At 41.3% G+C, this 17,239-nt stretch overlaps 1 protein-coding gene across 3 annotated transcripts in view; it reads left to right on the top strand.

The window, feature by feature from the left end:
* RAB30 (RAB30, member RAS oncogene family) overlaps positions 1 to 17,239 on the top strand; it is a 101,609-nt gene continuing 84,370 nt past the window's right edge. Inside the window, exon 1 of one of the 3 annotated variants that reach the window (XM_050755902.1) lies at positions 1 to 232. The gene's annotated coding sequence lies outside the window, so the exon portion shown is untranslated. The remainder of the gene's footprint in view (positions 233 to 17,239) is intronic. The other 2 variants (XM_050755905.1, XM_050755903.1) reach the window with 2 other exon arrangements.

The following is a 17,239-nucleotide window of genomic DNA, read 5'->3' as shown; positions in this document are numbered from 1 at the left end:
GTCATTGCAAAAGCCCCACTGCATTCATTGTGCTACGGTCTCTCCACCCCCTGCTGCTGCTGGGCTTGCGATTGCCGCTCGCTCCAGCTGAGCTAAGAGTAGCAGCAGCACCAGGGCAGGGACTGACTCCAGCGCTTGGACTCAGGACATCGCAGACCTTGCCTTGCGTGCGTGACTCATTCGCATATCATTTCTGTTTATGCCTGGGGTGGGGAGAAAAATCCCAAACCAGGTGAGTTGAAGTGATTTATTCAAATGCTTCTACCAAGTTATTCCTCCCGCTTAGTTCTCAAGGTTTTCTTTTGGGAAGCTGTGAGCGGTGGGGAGGTGGGGGGGATTGGGGAGAGGCTCGCAGGCGCTGCTAAGGGGAAAAGCTCTGTGCAATTTGGGTCACTGCAAAGAACAACTCCAGCAACCTTCCCCCGCCAGAGGACGGGTGCCTGCCAATTCCCTAGTCGCAACTCCTCTCAACCTTTTGGAGACGGGGTGAGGGGGCTGGGCTAGGAAGGATGTTGGGAAGTGCTCTTGGAAAATCAGAGGAAGGCAGAGGTGGGGGACTGCAGTCCTGTCACACACGGCCCGAGAGCTGAGGTTTGAGTGGGAAGGGGTGATGCGTGGGGAGAAATGGAGACAGTGATTTAATGTGGTCGCACTACTTTAGAACATTTGTATGCCGCTTGGACGAGCACTAGTTATTAATTTTTAAGATGAACGTGCTTAAGTTTTGTGGGGCTTTATTATATGTGTGTCTGTCTATGTCGTTTGTCTCGCCTTTTCTGCTGATTTGAGGTGACAGTGTCCTTTAATGGTGCACTCCGTGCCAGTCAGAAACATTTCACGTGTCTGACGAAGGTTCTTTGAGGCTGCTGGAAGCAGCGTTTTTGTTAAATGTTTTCCGTTCTCCGACTGCTGGATTCAAGATTGTTTGGAAGTGGAGCCGACAGATTTGTGCTTGTGTGTTTTAAATTACATTGCATAGGCTCTTTGCCACTGACAATGGTACCATAATGAGCTGCTGTTTCCTGAGGCATAGTCACTACTCACAAATAACGGTTTGAAGAGATCGATTAGGGAAGCCGGGTTCCTTTTAACACATTAGAGAAAGGGAAAGTTAGAAGCGCTGTTAACCTTCATTTGGCATTACTGAAAGGTGCCCATGGAAGAGTAATTTTGGTCAGGGGAACCAAGGAGCATAGTAGTTGTTTTGTTATTGTTGTTTTTTAAAACGAACTGACATTTAACAGGACATAAAGCATTCTGACTTATATGATGCTCTTGTAAGAGTTATAGGGATGATTAAGGCAATAAATATGTTACTTTGAGATAAACAGCTGGCTGGCTCCACAACAGATGGGGCCAGTCTTAGCTGAGAGATCTACAACCTTGGAAATGAATGGACCTGGGGTCAACCACACCCCCTCTTGGAATGTCAAAAGAAGGAGAAATGCCAGAGTATTTGCTTAACTCTAGAATGCTAAACCTTTTCATAGCTGAGTCAGACATAAGGGAAAGTCTTTACTGGTTGTCTTCTGCTGCTAAGCCAATTTTATTCATTTTAAATTCAGACCCTTAGGTCTCCAAAGTTGTAGCTATGTGATATTTCGTTAAACGCTGCTTGATGCTGAATGCAAAGGACAGTCCATTGTATGGGCTTTGTAGTAGAGTGATTTATTGGGATGCCAATGAGCAGCTTTTGGATTTGGGAAAAGATCAACAGTCAGCCTTTGCCTCTATGTCTCTCTGTTGATAACTCTCTGCTCTTCTGGACACCCTACCCTTCTCTCCTATACTTTCCTTTCTTCCCCCCACCCCACCCCACCCCACCCACATCTCTTGAAATTCTGTTTATTTCCCTATCTCTCCATATTCAGTTTACAGTTTTCCTTTGTATTTCAAAATCCCTCCCTTATCACCAGCATATCACATCTCTTTCTCTCCATCTCTCTCCAATCTCAGAACACCCTCCCTGGTCCTCCTTCACTTCACCTGGGAACTCCTGGGTGGATGTAGACTATGTGAATATTTTTGCTGAATCCTCTTTGAGGAGAATTTCTTTGCCTTTTCTGTTTCTTGCAGTCTGTGCTTGGCAGGATGAGCAGCAATGAGCCTGACCCCTGGTCTGGTTTGTAGTTTCTGTGACAGACATAATTTAGCCCCAGCAGCGTGTGAACAATGAAATGCTGCAGTTGGGCTCATGCCACATTTCCTTTCACTGGCACCTGTATTAGGAACTGCCTGTGGGTTAGCCAGGTTTTTAAATGCTCTACATGAAATGTTCTCATAATTCCCAAGGCATAAGTAGTCTTCAAATGGCTTGCCTTATATAATACATTTTTTTTCCCCTCATCCTTGCTGCAGCTGGTGGTGGGAAGGCTGTTCTTTACCCCCTCTTCTTTCCTATTCCCTGTGCAATCCAGGTGGCCAAACTGCCCGTTTGGTTTTTTGAAGATACTTGGAGGACAACAGTTCCACTGCCCCCCACCCCCACCCCCCACCCGGTTGTTTCTTCTCCTTTGTGCAGGAAAGAGGTTTGTTATTTTATACTCTTCTCTTAAGGGGAAGAGTGTGATAGTGGCTATATTTGTTTATGTAACAGCAGTGCTCTTCTAGGTGTGGAAAGTCTAACTGCTATCCATCTGGAGGCAACTAGTGTGACAGGCAGATTCAGAAGGTGTCCTCTTAGACCTTTTATGCACCATCTTCTCAAAACTTATTTTCTTCTTCTGAAATACTTCCTTACTCACCAAGGTTTCTTTTATTGTCCCAGGGAGGAGAAATGGGCTGAATGCAGCATTAGATTTGGCCTCATCACTGCTGTCTCTGTGACCTTAAATAACTATTCATTTCTTTCTGCTTCAGTTTACTTATTTACAAAGGGATAATGATCCTTGCTCTTTGGTTTACTGATGTTATAGCCCTCTGTAATATGGCCCCAACCTATAATTCTGACAATTTGTATTGATTGAGCAGCTACCATGGGCTAAGCACTGTGGCTACATCAGTGAGAAGAAATGCTTCCCCTGACCTCATGGAGCTTATATTCGAATAGGGGATATACTTAATAAATAATTGCAAGTGTGATGAATGCCATTTCCAAAAGGGTTGAGTAGAGTGCCTGACATGGTACTTTCCCCTTGTCTGGGGTTATCAGGAAAGATTTCCTATAGGAAGTGACACTTGAAGAGACTTGGAGGGTAAGTGGAAGCAGTAATTCAGGATGGCAGTGGGAGATGCTTATAGTGGGACAAAGGTCTCTGGCAGAGGGAACTTCATGTTCAAAGTTCAAAGGGAAGAGTGGTGAACCTGAGGATTTGAAAGGAAGTTAGAGACAGAGCAAGAGGAGAAAGACTAGAATGAAGAATGAGGCTGGAGAGGTGGGCAGAGGCTAGAGAGTAGGCAGTTCTCTGAGCTACAGGTGAATTTTGGTCTTTATCCTAAGGGTAATGAGAACCTAGCCCGGCTTTAATAAACTAGATGAATGGCATATGTAGGATGATATTAAAGTATTATCCTGGCTGTTAAGTAGAGGAGATTGAAGGGAAGACTTGGTCAGAGTCAATGTGTAGAGACCAAGTAGCAAATAATTTTTGTTGTCTGTATGAGGGATAATGGTGCTTAGATCTAGAGTGGTGACAGAGGGTTTAGAGAGACACTAGTTTGTTGTTGTTGTTGTTGTTGTTTTTGAGACGGAGTTTTGCTCTTGTTGCCCAGGCTGGAGTGCAATGGCACGATCTCGGCTCATTGCAACCTCCACCTCCCAGGTTCAAGTGATTCTCCTGCCTCAGCCTCCCTAGTGGCTGGGATTACAGGTGCCCGCCACCATGCTCAGCTAACTTTTGTATTTATTTATTTATTTTTGAGACAGAGTCTCACTCTGTCGCTCAGGCTGAAGTGCAATGGTGCCGTCACAGCAGCTCACTGCAGCCTCCATCTCTGGGTTCAAGTGATTCTCCTGCCTCAGCCTCCCAAGTAGTTGAGATTACAGGCACCTACCACACCTGGCTAATTTTTGTATATTTAGTAGAAATGGGGTCTCACCATGTTGGCCAAGCTGGTCTCTCAAACTCCTGACCTCAAATGATCCACCCACCTCAGCCTCTCAAAGTGCTGGGATTACAGTCGTGAGCCACCGTGCCTGGCAACTTTTGTATTTTTAGTAGAGACGGGGTTTCACCATGTTGGCCAGGCTGGTCTCGAACTCTTGATCTCAGGTGATCCACCTGCTTCGGCCTCCCAAAGTGCTGGGATTACAAGCATGAGCCACCATGCCTGGCCGACACTAAGTTTGAAAATTGTAATTCATAAGATTTGTTGATTGATTGGATGGGGGAATAGGGAGAAAAGGGAGTCATGAAATGACTTGAGTTTTTTCTTGAGCAACTGGGGATGACGTTTTCAGGGAAAGAGAACACTGAATGGGAACCAGATCTTTTTGTTTTCCAGAAGGGAGGACCCTTGGACATGCTGAGTTTGAGGTTCCTGGAAGACATCTAAGATCTTTCACTCTTCCTGTCCATGTGTGGGATGTGGCATGATGGAGTAGAAGAGAGCTCTGGATGAGGCTTTCTCACACTGGGCACTACTTATTTATTAGCTGTATGATGTTGGACATATTACATTTTTTTCCTGAGCTTTAGTTTCCTCATCTGTACAATTTATTCCACTAATTTATACTTATCCCCAGCATGGAAAACAACAGTATACTCAATTTACTTATTTATTATAACAGTTTTCCATGCACTATGCTAGGAAAACAACATTGAATAAGATACTGTTTACTTTGGAGGAATTCACTCAGTTGAGGGAAACAAACATAAATAATCATGTACAAGGAAGTACTTTGGCAATACTAGGCTGGGAGGTGGGGGTGAGGGGTGCGGGAGGCATCCACACCTTTGACCCTAGTCATGAAGGCAAGCAAAAGCTCTCCAGACTGTGTTTCCAGGCACCTAACAGAATGCTTCACACAAATTAGGGACTCTAAATGTTTGTAGAGTGAGTGAATTAACCTAAGTCACTAAGGGCCTATTTAGAAGCAGGAAATACCAACACATTGGAAGAGGACTATTAGTAATAATACAGATGCCAAATGTAAAATAATTTTAAGAGACCCATTAAAATGTATTCTAGGCTGTGCACAGTGACTCACACCTGTAATCCAAGCACTTTTGAGTGGCTGAGGTGGATAGATCACCTGAGGTCAGGAGTTCGAGGCCAGCCTGGCCAACGTGGTGAAACCCCATCTCTACTAAAAATACAAAATTAACTGGGTGTGGTGGTGCACGCCTGTAGTCCCAGCTACTCAGGAGGCTGAGGCAGGAGAATCACTTCAACCTGGAGGTGGAAGCACTGTGAGCCGAGATGGTGCCATTGCACTCCAGCCTGGGCAACAGAATGAGACTTTGTCTCAAAACAAAAAGTATTCTTGACACTTTCAGCTTTTGAAATATTTTGTGATCACTTTTAGGGAAATTCAGAAATATTTCAGATCTGGTTTCTTTTTGGGCTGAACTTCCTTTATTCAAGTTAGTATCTCAAAAAAAATCATTCTAATTGCATAGAGTTCCCTAAATCAATGGGTCTCAGACTTTTGAATTATATAGAAAAGTAAAATTACAAAAAATAAAATTGAATGTACTGTGAACAATAGTTATTTTTCTATAGTAAATTGAAAATGCCTCCTCACTTTTATCTCATAGAAAATATATTTAGCTTTATGAAAAAATCTCTGCATTGTTTTTTTCTCATTTTGTTGCAGAAATGAAACATCAGAATAATGTAATAATTTAGGGAACCATTGCCCTGTTTTCTTGGCTGTGGTGGAAATGTGATCCATCTCCAAATAAGAGCATTTCCAAGTATGGAGGAATTTAATATGGACCACAGTTAATTTATTTTTAGTTTTTTCCCTATAGGAAGCCAACTTTTGAGAACTAGGTAGGCCTCCTCAAGATTAGCTTAATATAGCAGTTTTTAATTCATCCCTGAAAGGTCCTCAGGAAGACCAGGAACCTTTGAGATCATGTTGAATTGTATACGTGTGCATGTTTATGTGCTGGAGTTCATATGTACATGCACATATTTTTCTATCAGTATGTGTGTGTCCTTGAGCAAATTACTTAATCTCTTTGAGCCTCTGTTTCTTTGTAAGACTCTTGTGAGGTTCACATGATGAGATCATGTGTTTTAAATGTCTGACACTATGCTTGGTATAACTGGTGCTCATGGTAGCTGTTGTTAACATTATTTATCCTTTTAAACATTTTATTTATTGGATGATGCTTGTTTAGTATCCACAGTGACAAAATGAGGAAAAAGATAATTTAGTGTAAGTACACAACCTGATTCAATGGGAAGTACACATCACTAGGGTAGAAGTTTTGCCAGAAATGCTTAACTTAAATCTAACCATGGGGCTGGGCATAGTAGCTCACATGTGGAATCTTAGCACTTTGGGAGGCCACGGCAGGAAGATTACTTGAGCCCAGGAGTTCAAGACCACCCTGGGCAACACAGCGAGACTCTGTCTCTCTCTCTTTCCTTCTTTCCTTCTTTCCTCCTTTCCTCCTTTCCTCCCTTCTTCCCTTCTTCCCTTCCTTCCTTCCTTCCTTCCTTCCTTCCTTCCTTCCTTCCTTTCCTTCTTTCCTTCCTTCCTTCCTTCCTTCCTTCCTTCCTTCCTTCCTTCCTTCCTTCCTTCCTTCCTTCTCTTCCTGTCTTCTTGTCTCTCCTTTCTCTCTTTCTTTCCAGAGTCTCACTCTGTTGCCCAGGCTAGAATGCAGTGGCATGATCACAGCTCACTGTAGCCTCTACTGGGCTCAAGGGATCCTCCCATCTCAGCCTCCTGAGTAGCAGGGACCGCAGGTGTGCACCACCATGCCTGACTAATTTAAAATTTTTTTGCGGTACAGACAAACTGTCACTATGTTGCCCAGGCTAGTCTTGAATTCCTGGGCTCAAGTGGTCCTCCCATTTTAGCTTCCCAAGAGTTCCCAAGAACTCTACCCAGTTCTTGTCTCTATTAAAAGAAAAAAAATCTAACCATAAATAAATAATCAGATAAATCCAGATTGTGGGACATACTGCAAAATAGCTGGCTTGTGATCTTCAAAAATGTCATGCATGAAAGACAACAAAATGAAAGGTATGAGTGACAGATCTATATTAATGGAGACTAAAGAGATATGATAACCAAATGGAACATGTAATCCTAGATTGGATCCTGGACTTAAAAAAAAAAAAAGCTACAAAAGACACTTTCAGGATAATTGGGGAAATTTGAATGGGAGCTACATAGTAGATAATCAGTAACAATGTTAGTTTTCTTGGATGTGATAATGATTCCATTTGTTTAACCTGACATGTTGTAGATATTGGTATTTGATCAGCTGGTGTTCCTGAATGTTGTCTTCAGGAATGTAATAGCAAAGCTAGAATACATCAAGGGCTGCTTCAGGAGCCTATGAGCTGGGATACCACTTTTTGGGACATTGTAAGTGATGTTTTATATCCTTTCTAAATACAATCCTGTATTCTGTGACTGGAAACTTCTACAGCTGGCACTCTATGCTTGACATTACTAGAGGGAGTAATGCAAGTGGAACTTTAGCTGTTTCCAAATCGAAGGGAAAAGGTACATAAATATGTATCTCACATTTGTTTTTTGATTCTAGAATTGACATAAGATTGGCTGGGTGCAGTGGCTTACGCTTGTAATCCCAACACTTTGGGAGGCTGAGGCAGGCAAATTGCTTGAGTCCAGGAGTTTGAGACCAGCCTAGGCAACATGGTGAAACTCTGTCTCTAAAAAAATACAAAGATATTTTTGTATTGTTTAGCTGGGTGTGGTGGCGCACACCTGTGTCCCAGCTGCGGGGTGGGGTGCAGCTGAGGCAGGAGGATCCCTTAAGCCCCAGAGGTCAAGACTGCCATGAGCCCTGATCATGAGACCTTGTCTTTAAAAAAGAAAAGAAAAGAAAGAAATAACATATGATTAGTTAAAATTCATTACAGAAAAACACATGGACTGTATAGGGAAAGTCCTCTTTAATTCTACCCACAAAGATAGTCAACTTTCAGATTTTGATGTGTATTCTTCTATCATTTTTCCTCATATGTGTACTAACCATATTATTGTAATACATGTAATTCTGCTTGTTCTCTTTTGCTTATTATATTTTGGGCATTTCCCCCATGTATTTGCATATTGCTCCAACTTAACTGTTTTAATGGTTGTTGGGAACTGTGCCACAGTGAGCCTTTGAGTACCTCATTTTGTTATGAATTTGTGGGAATATTTCTGTAAGATATCTTTCAGGGGGTAGAGATGCTGAGTCCAAGGACACTAGCATCGCCCCCTGATTTAAATTCTTGTCAGCAATGTTGAGAGGGCTAACTCTACATACCTTTGCCAAGTCCATTAGCTACTTGGGCTGACCTCTTTTACTAAGGGAAGCTAGTTGTGAAGGGTGAACAGAATGGGGGCAAAAATTGAATTACGGAGTTCCTGCTCGTTTTTGTGATGGCGGTAATAAAGGTTGATGTATAAATAATGTAGAAATCCCTGGAAGAGAGAAATACGTTATCCCTGCCTGCAACACAGTACAGTGTTTAAAAAGTGAACTGAAACAATGAAGCAGTCAAGAGTTTTCCCCAGAGAATTCTGCAGAAAAATTTTATTTTCTAGTTATGGTTAGTTAACTTCACTAAAATGTGGACGTCATCAACCTTGAAATGAAAATAATATCTTCTGCTCACTTCCTCTACATCTCAGTCATGCAACCACATTGCAAAGGGAGAATTTAACCTCTACTTTTAAAATATCTGAAGCAGGTGGTTAAAAGGCACGAGTGTTCATTTTTCTGAATTTCAGCAGAAGCAATCAAAGGGCAGATTTTGGCTTTTTCTTTAGAGAAGCAGGTGTGAGCTTAGGAGTGGTCATCAGTGAGTCACTCTGCCCTAACAGGAACCCTGGGGAAGAGATTGTGAGGATCGCAGCGGTGAATTATTTTCACTCTTTAGCCATTGTGACTGAGTGGAGCAAACAAAAAATTTGAGCTGTTTGCTACATGGACAACTTATCTTTTTTGTTTATGAGACAGAGTCCCACTCTGTCACCCAGGCTGGAGTGCAGTGGCGCAATCTCAGCTCACTGCAACCTCCAACTCCTGGGTTTGAGTGATTATCTTGCCTCAGCCTCCCGAGCAGCTGGCATTACAGGTGCCCACCACCACACCTGGCTAATTTTTTGTATTTTTAGTAGAGACGGGGTTCCGCCATTTTGGCCAGGTGGGCCTCAAACTCCTGACCTCAGGCAATCTGCCCACCTCAGCCTCCCAAAGTGCTGGGATTATAGGCGTGAGCCACCACGCCCGGCCGACAATTTATCTTTTTAAGCCTCAGTTTCTTTATTATAAAATGGGGATTATTGTGGGGCTCAAAGGAGATGATGTATATAAAAGGGCTTTGGCAAATTTATGTGCACATAAATATATGCTGTTGTCAAAGGGCTCATGTCTCAAACTGAGCCAGTTCACACTAGTCTTTCCTTTAACTCCAATGGCCTGTGTAGGCTGAATGACTTTTTTAAAGGAATTCTGTCTCATGTTGTCTAATTGTTAGTTCTTCAACCAGTGTTTGTGTGCTAAATGCAAGGTCCTGTGCTGAGTATTCTTAGGAAAACAAAGGTGGCACCATCTGGGCGCTTTCGTTCTTCACCACTTTTATTGTAGGAAACTAGTATCTTTTAATGAGAGTCTTCAATAAAAGATGCACTACAAAGTTGCATTGTGGATGCTGTCTTATTCTCTCAATTCTAGGCAGTAGAATTTAGTTCAATTTTTTACATACAAATGAGGAAGCAAGTTTTAGTAAGGTTAAGTAAACTTGATTTGTTTTTTGACATGGCCTAGCCGTTCCCTCTCACTCCGAAAAATGCAGATGTAGACCCTAGGTAGGCTTTCTGAAACCAAAACTATACTGTTTCTCTAGCTGCTTCCTGTTCTTGCCTTGCCTTCTAATTGAAAATATAAGCTTCATGAAGGCAGGACTGTCTGGTGGCATTTACTTTCAGATGATTCATGTTATTTTCAGGCACGGGGGAATAGTTTCCTGTAGACCTGTTGTTTACTGAAGCCATAATGTAAACTGTCATAGCATCTACTGGGTGCCAGGTGGTTTATGTTTTATTTGATTCTTTTTCCAACTTAATTCGAAACCTCTCAAACCTTTAGAGCAATTGCAAAAATAGTACAGTGAAGCCAGGCACAGTGGTGCACACTGGTAGTCCCAGCTACTCAGAAACAGGAAGAATGCTTGAGCCCAGGAATTCAAGAGCAGCCTGGGCAACATTATAAGACCCCATCTTTAAAAAAAAAAAAAAAATCCCACCGAAAAAAAAACGAACAAAAAACATTCCATGCACCTTTTATCTGGATTAATTTGCTTTTGTCTTTACACACACACACACACACACACACACACACACACACACGCACAGACACAGATGCTTTCTCTAAACCACTTGAAAGTAAATTGCAGATATCACCATACTTTGTCTCTAGGCACTTAAGCACATATCCCCTAAGAACAAGGACATTCTCTCATGTAATCACAATACCATTACTTGGAAACCGTAATATTTTTCTGATTTCCTCAGTCATTCCAATGTCCTTTATAACATAAAAAAATTTTTCTGATCCAGAATCTTATCAAGACTACTTACACAATACAGTTGTGTTCTTTAGTTTCCTTTAATATAGCATATTACCTGTATTAGTCAGGGTTCTCCAGAGACAGAACCAATAGGATGGATGGATGGATGGATGGATGGATGGATAGACAGAGAGAGAGAGAGAGATGGGAAGAGATTTGTTAGGGCGATAGGCTCATGTGATTATGGAGATTGAGAAGTCCCATGACAGGCTGTCTGTGAGCTGGAGACCCTGAGATGCTTGTAGCTTAGTTCAGTCCAAGTTGAATGGCCTCGGAAACTGGGGAAGCTGACGGTGGAACGCTCAGTTTGAGGCTGAAGACCCAGAGACTGGGGGGCTGCTGGTGTTAAGTCCTGGAGTCCAAAGGCCAGGTATCCTGGAGTTGTTGTCCAAGGACAGGAGAGGAAGAGTGTAGTGTATTTCAGCTCCAGCAGACAGCTTGACATATTCACCTTTTCTCTGCTTTTGTTTTCTCCAGGCCCCCAGCAGATTGAATGGTGCACACGACATTGGTGGTGGATCTTCCACACCTAGTCCACTGAGACATGCTAATCTCCTCTGGAAACATTCTTGCAGACACACCCCAAAATAATGCTTTATTAGGTTTCTAGGTATTTCTTAATCTAGTCAAGTTGACACCTAAAATTAACCACCACAATACCCTTGCCTTTTTTGCCTTTTACGATATTGAAATTTTTGAAGATTCCAAGTTTGTCGTCTTGTGAATTGGATTTGTCTGATTGTTTTCTCATTGTTAGATTGAAGTTAAACACTTGTGGTGAGAATTCTTCATAGGCGATGTTCTATCCCTCCCCATACATCATCGGTGACACCTAATATCAGTTTGTAACATCACTGGTGACATGAGGTTTGATCATTTGGTTGAGGTGGTATTGCCAGATCTCTCCATTGAAAGGGCTACCTTTTCCCTTTGTAATTAATAAAATTATCCGTGAGGTGATATCTTGAGATTGTTTGAGTATCCTGTTCCTCAATAACTTTAATTCAAAAGTTTTAACATCTATTGATAATCCTGGCCTAGGTCAATTGGTATTTATGAAGGGATGATTTTCTAATTCTCTTTCCTTCTATATTTATTATCTGATAGATTAGCTTTCAGCCCCCAACCCCCCAACCCCTCTTTTTTTTTTTTTTTTTTTTTTTTATGAGACGGAGTTTTGCTTTTGTTGCCCAGGTTGGAAGGAGTGCAATGGCACGATCTCGGCTCACAGCAACCTCCACCTCCCGGGTTCAAGCAATTCTCCTGCCTCAGCCTCCAGAGTAGCTGGGATGACAGGCACATGCCACCATGCCCTGCTTATTTTTGTATTTTTAGTAAAGACGGGGTTTCACCATGTTGATCAGGCTGGTCTCGAATTCCTACCTCAAGTGATCTGCCCATCTCAGCCTCCCAAAGTGCCGGGATTACAGGCATGAGCCACCATGCCTGTCCCCACCCTCACCCCAACCCCCCTTTTTTAAAAAATATCACTTGGACTCATGGTTTCTTTTTCTCACAATGTATTATAATCTATTACTAATCTTCTTGCCTTTTTTCCCCCTCAACCTTATGCTTTCTGATATTCAAATTGTCCCAAATGTAGCTATTATGAGCCTGTCTTATCTATTTGGCCCCAAAAGCAATCTGATAAAGTAGGCGAGATTTTGCACTTACAAGTGATGAAATGAAGGCTCAGAAACTACAAGTAACTTTCCCAGGGTCATATACCTAGTTAGCAGATGTGGCCAGATGAAAACCCAGTTCTGATTAACTCAAGCGGGTCCTGCTACTTGGTTCCTGCTACTCCACACTGCATCGTGATGGACCAGGAACAGAATGTCACTTGTTGAAACCAATGTAAAAAGAAAGCACAATCCTTGCATTGTTGTTGCTAATAGCAAATAATTGGAAATAACACTAAGTGTGTATCCGTAGAGAACTGGTTAAATAAATGGGTATGTATACACAAGGGAAAACTATGAAACTGCAAACAAGAATTAAGGTGTTCTCTAAGTACAGATACGGAAAAATCTCCAAGGATATATTAAAAGAAGGAAGAAAGGTGCAGAACACTATATATTTGTGAAATAAGTTGGGGATAAGAAAATATATTCGATTTTGCACACAGAAACCCTGGAAAGAGGCCAGGCACGGTGGTTCACACCTGTAATCCCAGCACTTTGGGAGGTCAAGGCAGGCAGGTCACTTGAGCCCAGGAGTTTGAGACCAGTTTAGGCATCATGGCAAAATCCCAGATCTACAAGAATATAAAAATTAGCTGGGCATGGTGGCATGTGCCTGTAGTCCCAGCTACTTGGGAGGCTAAGGCAGGAGGATCACTTGAGCCTGGAAGGCAGAGGTTGCAGTGAGCCAAGATCGTGCCATTGCACTCCAACCTGGGCAACAGAGTGAAACTGTCTCAAAAAGACATTAGAGAAGGCTGCTTTAGCAATTGGTGGCTGGTCAGGAGACAGAGGGATGCTTTAAAAAGAGCCCAAGTGTGGGAGCCTACAAACTGGAGTTTAAATTTGTGTTATGGCATTTTCATACTGCATGATCTTGGGCAAGTCATAACTACTCTGAGACTCAGGTTCTTCAACTATGATAGGGGATGTCTAGTCTCAAAATGTTTCTTCACAAGGTACTTATTACAAGGAAAATAGTTACAAGGAAATTACAAGTTACAAGGAAAATAGTAACTTCACAGTGGAGAAACATGGCAGACAGCACTTTAAGTGATCCAAGTTTACACCAGTGATGGGACAAATCAACATCTGAGAAGTTCACATTGTCACTTGTGTGGCATTCCTACCAAAAATACAGAACCTGATCTAATCAGAAATAGCTAAGGAAATATCTGATAAACCCAAATTGAGAAACATTCTACATAAATTTTTTTTTTTCTGTATTTTTCAAAAAGGTAAAGGTCATGAAAAACAAAGACTGAGGAATGGTTCTAGATTTAAAGTGACTAAAAACACATTAAAAACTAAATGCAACATATGATCCTGGATTGAATCTCAGAAAAATTTTATTTTTATTTTTTTGCCATAAAGGTCATTATTTGGTCAATTGGTGAAGTTTGAATAAGGATTGAGATTAGATAATAGTATAGGATGAATTTTAATTTCCTGATTTTGATAATTATACCATGGAAACACAAGGACTGTCCTTGTTTTCTTGGAAATACTAAGTATTTCGGGGTAAAGAAATGTCCATACACGGAGGGAGAATGATAAAGATAATGTAATGATAAAGAATGATAAAGAAAATGTAAAGCATTAACATTTGAGTAATCTGGGTGAAGGGTAATTAGTAGTTTTCTTGAAGCTTTTTGTTAAGTCTGAAATTAATTAAAAATAAAGAGGTAAAGATGGTGAGAGGGGAGATGCCAATACTTAGAGCACAAGGTTTGCTGCAAGGGTAAAACAAGGCTCAGGTCTCAGCATGGTGCCTGTCACCTGGTGTGATTCCCAGTACAGGCTGGCATTGTGGGATGGGCAAAGCCAACAGTAGCTCTTAGCCATCATGTGGGAGCCAAATTAAAATTGGCCTGTGGCATATGGTGACAGTATTGTTCTGAATCCACAATTGGAATTCGTGGTCTGACGAATACTTTTCTCTCTTATTCATAAATTCATTTAATTGCAAAGTTTCTAAAAGTACACACATCAAATCACATTTAGTTATCCACTTAACAAATCATCTCAGGATAGTGTTAAATTTGTGTGAAGCTGTGATTGTCCTAGGAAAGCTAGAGGTAATGGTCACTTTCCATCCGGGCTATTTTGGGGCCAGTACTAGCATTTGGGCAACTATCTCTGACCTTTTCTTCCCTTTCCTCTCCCTCAACCCAACACCCAGTTTCTGATTTTGTTGCAGAGAGCTATTTTAGTTAGCCATGTTAAATGTTAATTGTTTTGGCAGACAAAAGAAACTTGAATAAGCTTTTCCTTCCAAAACTCAAGAACTTTGCTTTCTAAGAGCTAACATTGGAAAGAATGTTTCTGGCCTGGAAAATTTAGGTAGCAACTTGAAAAGGAATTCATGTCCTACAGGAATTGGAAGTGGCGTAGAGAGCTCAATTTCTTTTGAGAGAGATTAAAATATATACTTCTGTCTGAAATAGTAATAAATATGTATTTTTCATCTTTTTGCTAACAGCCTCAAAATATGAATGATTAAATTCAAAATAGATTTAGCACTAAAAAAAACCAAAAACCCTCAAGTGATCCGGATTTTAAAACATTTCTGAGATATCAGAAGGACTATTTTGCTGAGTAAGAAGATCCTTAGTGTAACATTTAAGCCTGTCCCTTTGAAGTCACAAAATGTCTACCTTCTGGAGGAGCTATGGCTGTATAACTCAAGATTCCAAATTCAGTGATACAAATCTGTACTTACTGTTACTGCTGTGGAACTGTCCTGTTTTGACTATTACCTGCCACAAATTGTTTGGTCTTAGAATTCTGCATGCTTTTTGCTTTTAAAATTATGGTCAGGAAGCAAAATGCAAGTATAGTAAGTTACTTTCATTCTGTAACTTTATAATAATAATATTGGCAAACTTTTTTTTTAGTTTATGACCTGCCAAGCACTATGCTAACATGTTATATCATTTAATTTTGGCAAAAATCACATGAGAAAACTGAATCTCTGAAAACTGAAGTAGGAAGCCTAAGATCATATGACTAGCTAAGAGGCAGATCCAGGACCAGAAATCAAGACTGTCTTACTGAAGAGCCTGTGCTGTGTGATTTTTCTGCTGGACAATTTGCAATTTTATGTGGAAGATGATTCATTTTTTCACCTTATAATCTTTAAAACTGTGTCCTTTTTTACTTGATAAGTATTTATTGAGAGCCCATCACATGTCAGGCACCTTGAGAACTATAGAGATGGTTGAAACACATCTTTATGATTAAGGTGTTCACCTAGCAGCATTATTCATCATAGCCAAAAGATGGAAGCACCCCAAGTGCCCATTGAAGGATGAATGGATAAGCGAAGTGTGGTATTTACATACAGTGGAATATTCCTCAGCTTTAAAAAGGAAGGAAGTTGTGACACATGCTGCAACATGGATGACCTTGAAGATGTTATGCTAAGTGAAATAAAAGCCAGTCACAAAAAAAAATACATTGTATGATTTCAATTATATGAGATATTTAGAGTAGTCAGACACAAAGGAACAGAAAGTAGAACGGTGGCTACCAGGGGCTGGGGGCAGGAAAGAAGTGGGAAGCTGTTTAGTGGGTGTAGAGTTTCAGTTTTACAAGATGAAAAAGTTCTATAGATTGGTTGCACATCAATGTGAATATACTTCACGCTATTGAACTGTATACTTAGAAATTGTTAAGATGGTAAATTTTATGTTATGTATATCTTACCCCAATTTAAAAAACCAAACAGATACACCTTATGTCTTAGTCCATTTGTGCTGCTATAACAAAATACGTGAAACTGAGTAATTTGTAAACAACAGAAATTTATTTCTCACAGTTCTGGAGGCTGGAAAGTCCAAGATCCAGGCACCAGCAGGCTTGGTGTCTGCTGAAGGCTACCCTCTGCTTTTCTACTCTTGTGCCCTTTGGATGATGCCTTGTTCCTGCACCTCCAAAGGGCATGACTGCTGTGTGGTCACATACTGGAAGGGACAGAAGGACAACTCACCCTTTCAAGCCCTTTTTATAAGGTGCTAATCCCTTCATGAGGATGGAGCCCTCATGGCCTAATTACCTCCTAAAGTCCCCACCTCTAAATACGGATGCATTGGGATTAAGTTTCAACATGAATTTTGAAAGGGACACAAACCATTCAAATCATAGCACTCCTTTACTACTTGGTAGAAAGTAATCAGTGAGACAGGAAGGACTGAGAAGTAGTGTTAGAAATGGCCTCCAAGACAGGGTAGATCTGGCTGTGCAACAGAAGATGGATAAAATTTGTGTGTCAATGAGGAAGGTGAGAAGGGCAACTCAGGGGAAGGGAACAGTGAGCAAAGTTACAGACATGCTTTAAAGTCTGGTCCTTGCAAGGAACAAATCTCCAAGTTCATGGTTCTATAATTGTGGGTGTCCCAGCCATCCTTGCTGTGGTCAGAGACCTAAAAGCAAAGTCTAAACCAGGTTCATGAAGTTGTGGTGTGCTGGACAGGTACTCATTCATGATTCATTCAGTAAACATTTACATAGTGCCAGGTACTATGCTAGGCACTTTATATATGTTGCAAATTTAATAACCCTAACAACTCTGGAGCTATTAGCTCCATTTAATAGATGCAAATGCAGAAATTGTGACTCAGAGAGGGGAAGTAACCTGTCCAAAATCACATGACGGGTAGGTGGCAGGAGCAAGACTTTTCCTGTAGAGCCCGTGCTGTGTCCACTAAGCCACGTGCTTCTCCTTGGGGGTGAGTGCCAAGTGATGTCTGCTTTTGAACTACAGTCAAAATGGCACCTGGCTGCTACTACTTGCCATCTTGTTGCTGCTTTTGAGGGTACCTTACATTTCTGAGGCTCAGCTTTCT

Source organism: Macaca thibetana, chromosome 14 (genome assembly GCF_024542745.1).
Source record: "Macaca thibetana thibetana isolate TM-01 chromosome 14, ASM2454274v1, whole genome shotgun sequence".
Taxonomy (NCBI): Eukaryota; Metazoa; Chordata; class Mammalia; order Primates; family Cercopithecidae; genus Macaca; species Macaca thibetana.
This window is presented reverse-complemented; position numbering and strand designations above follow the sequence as displayed.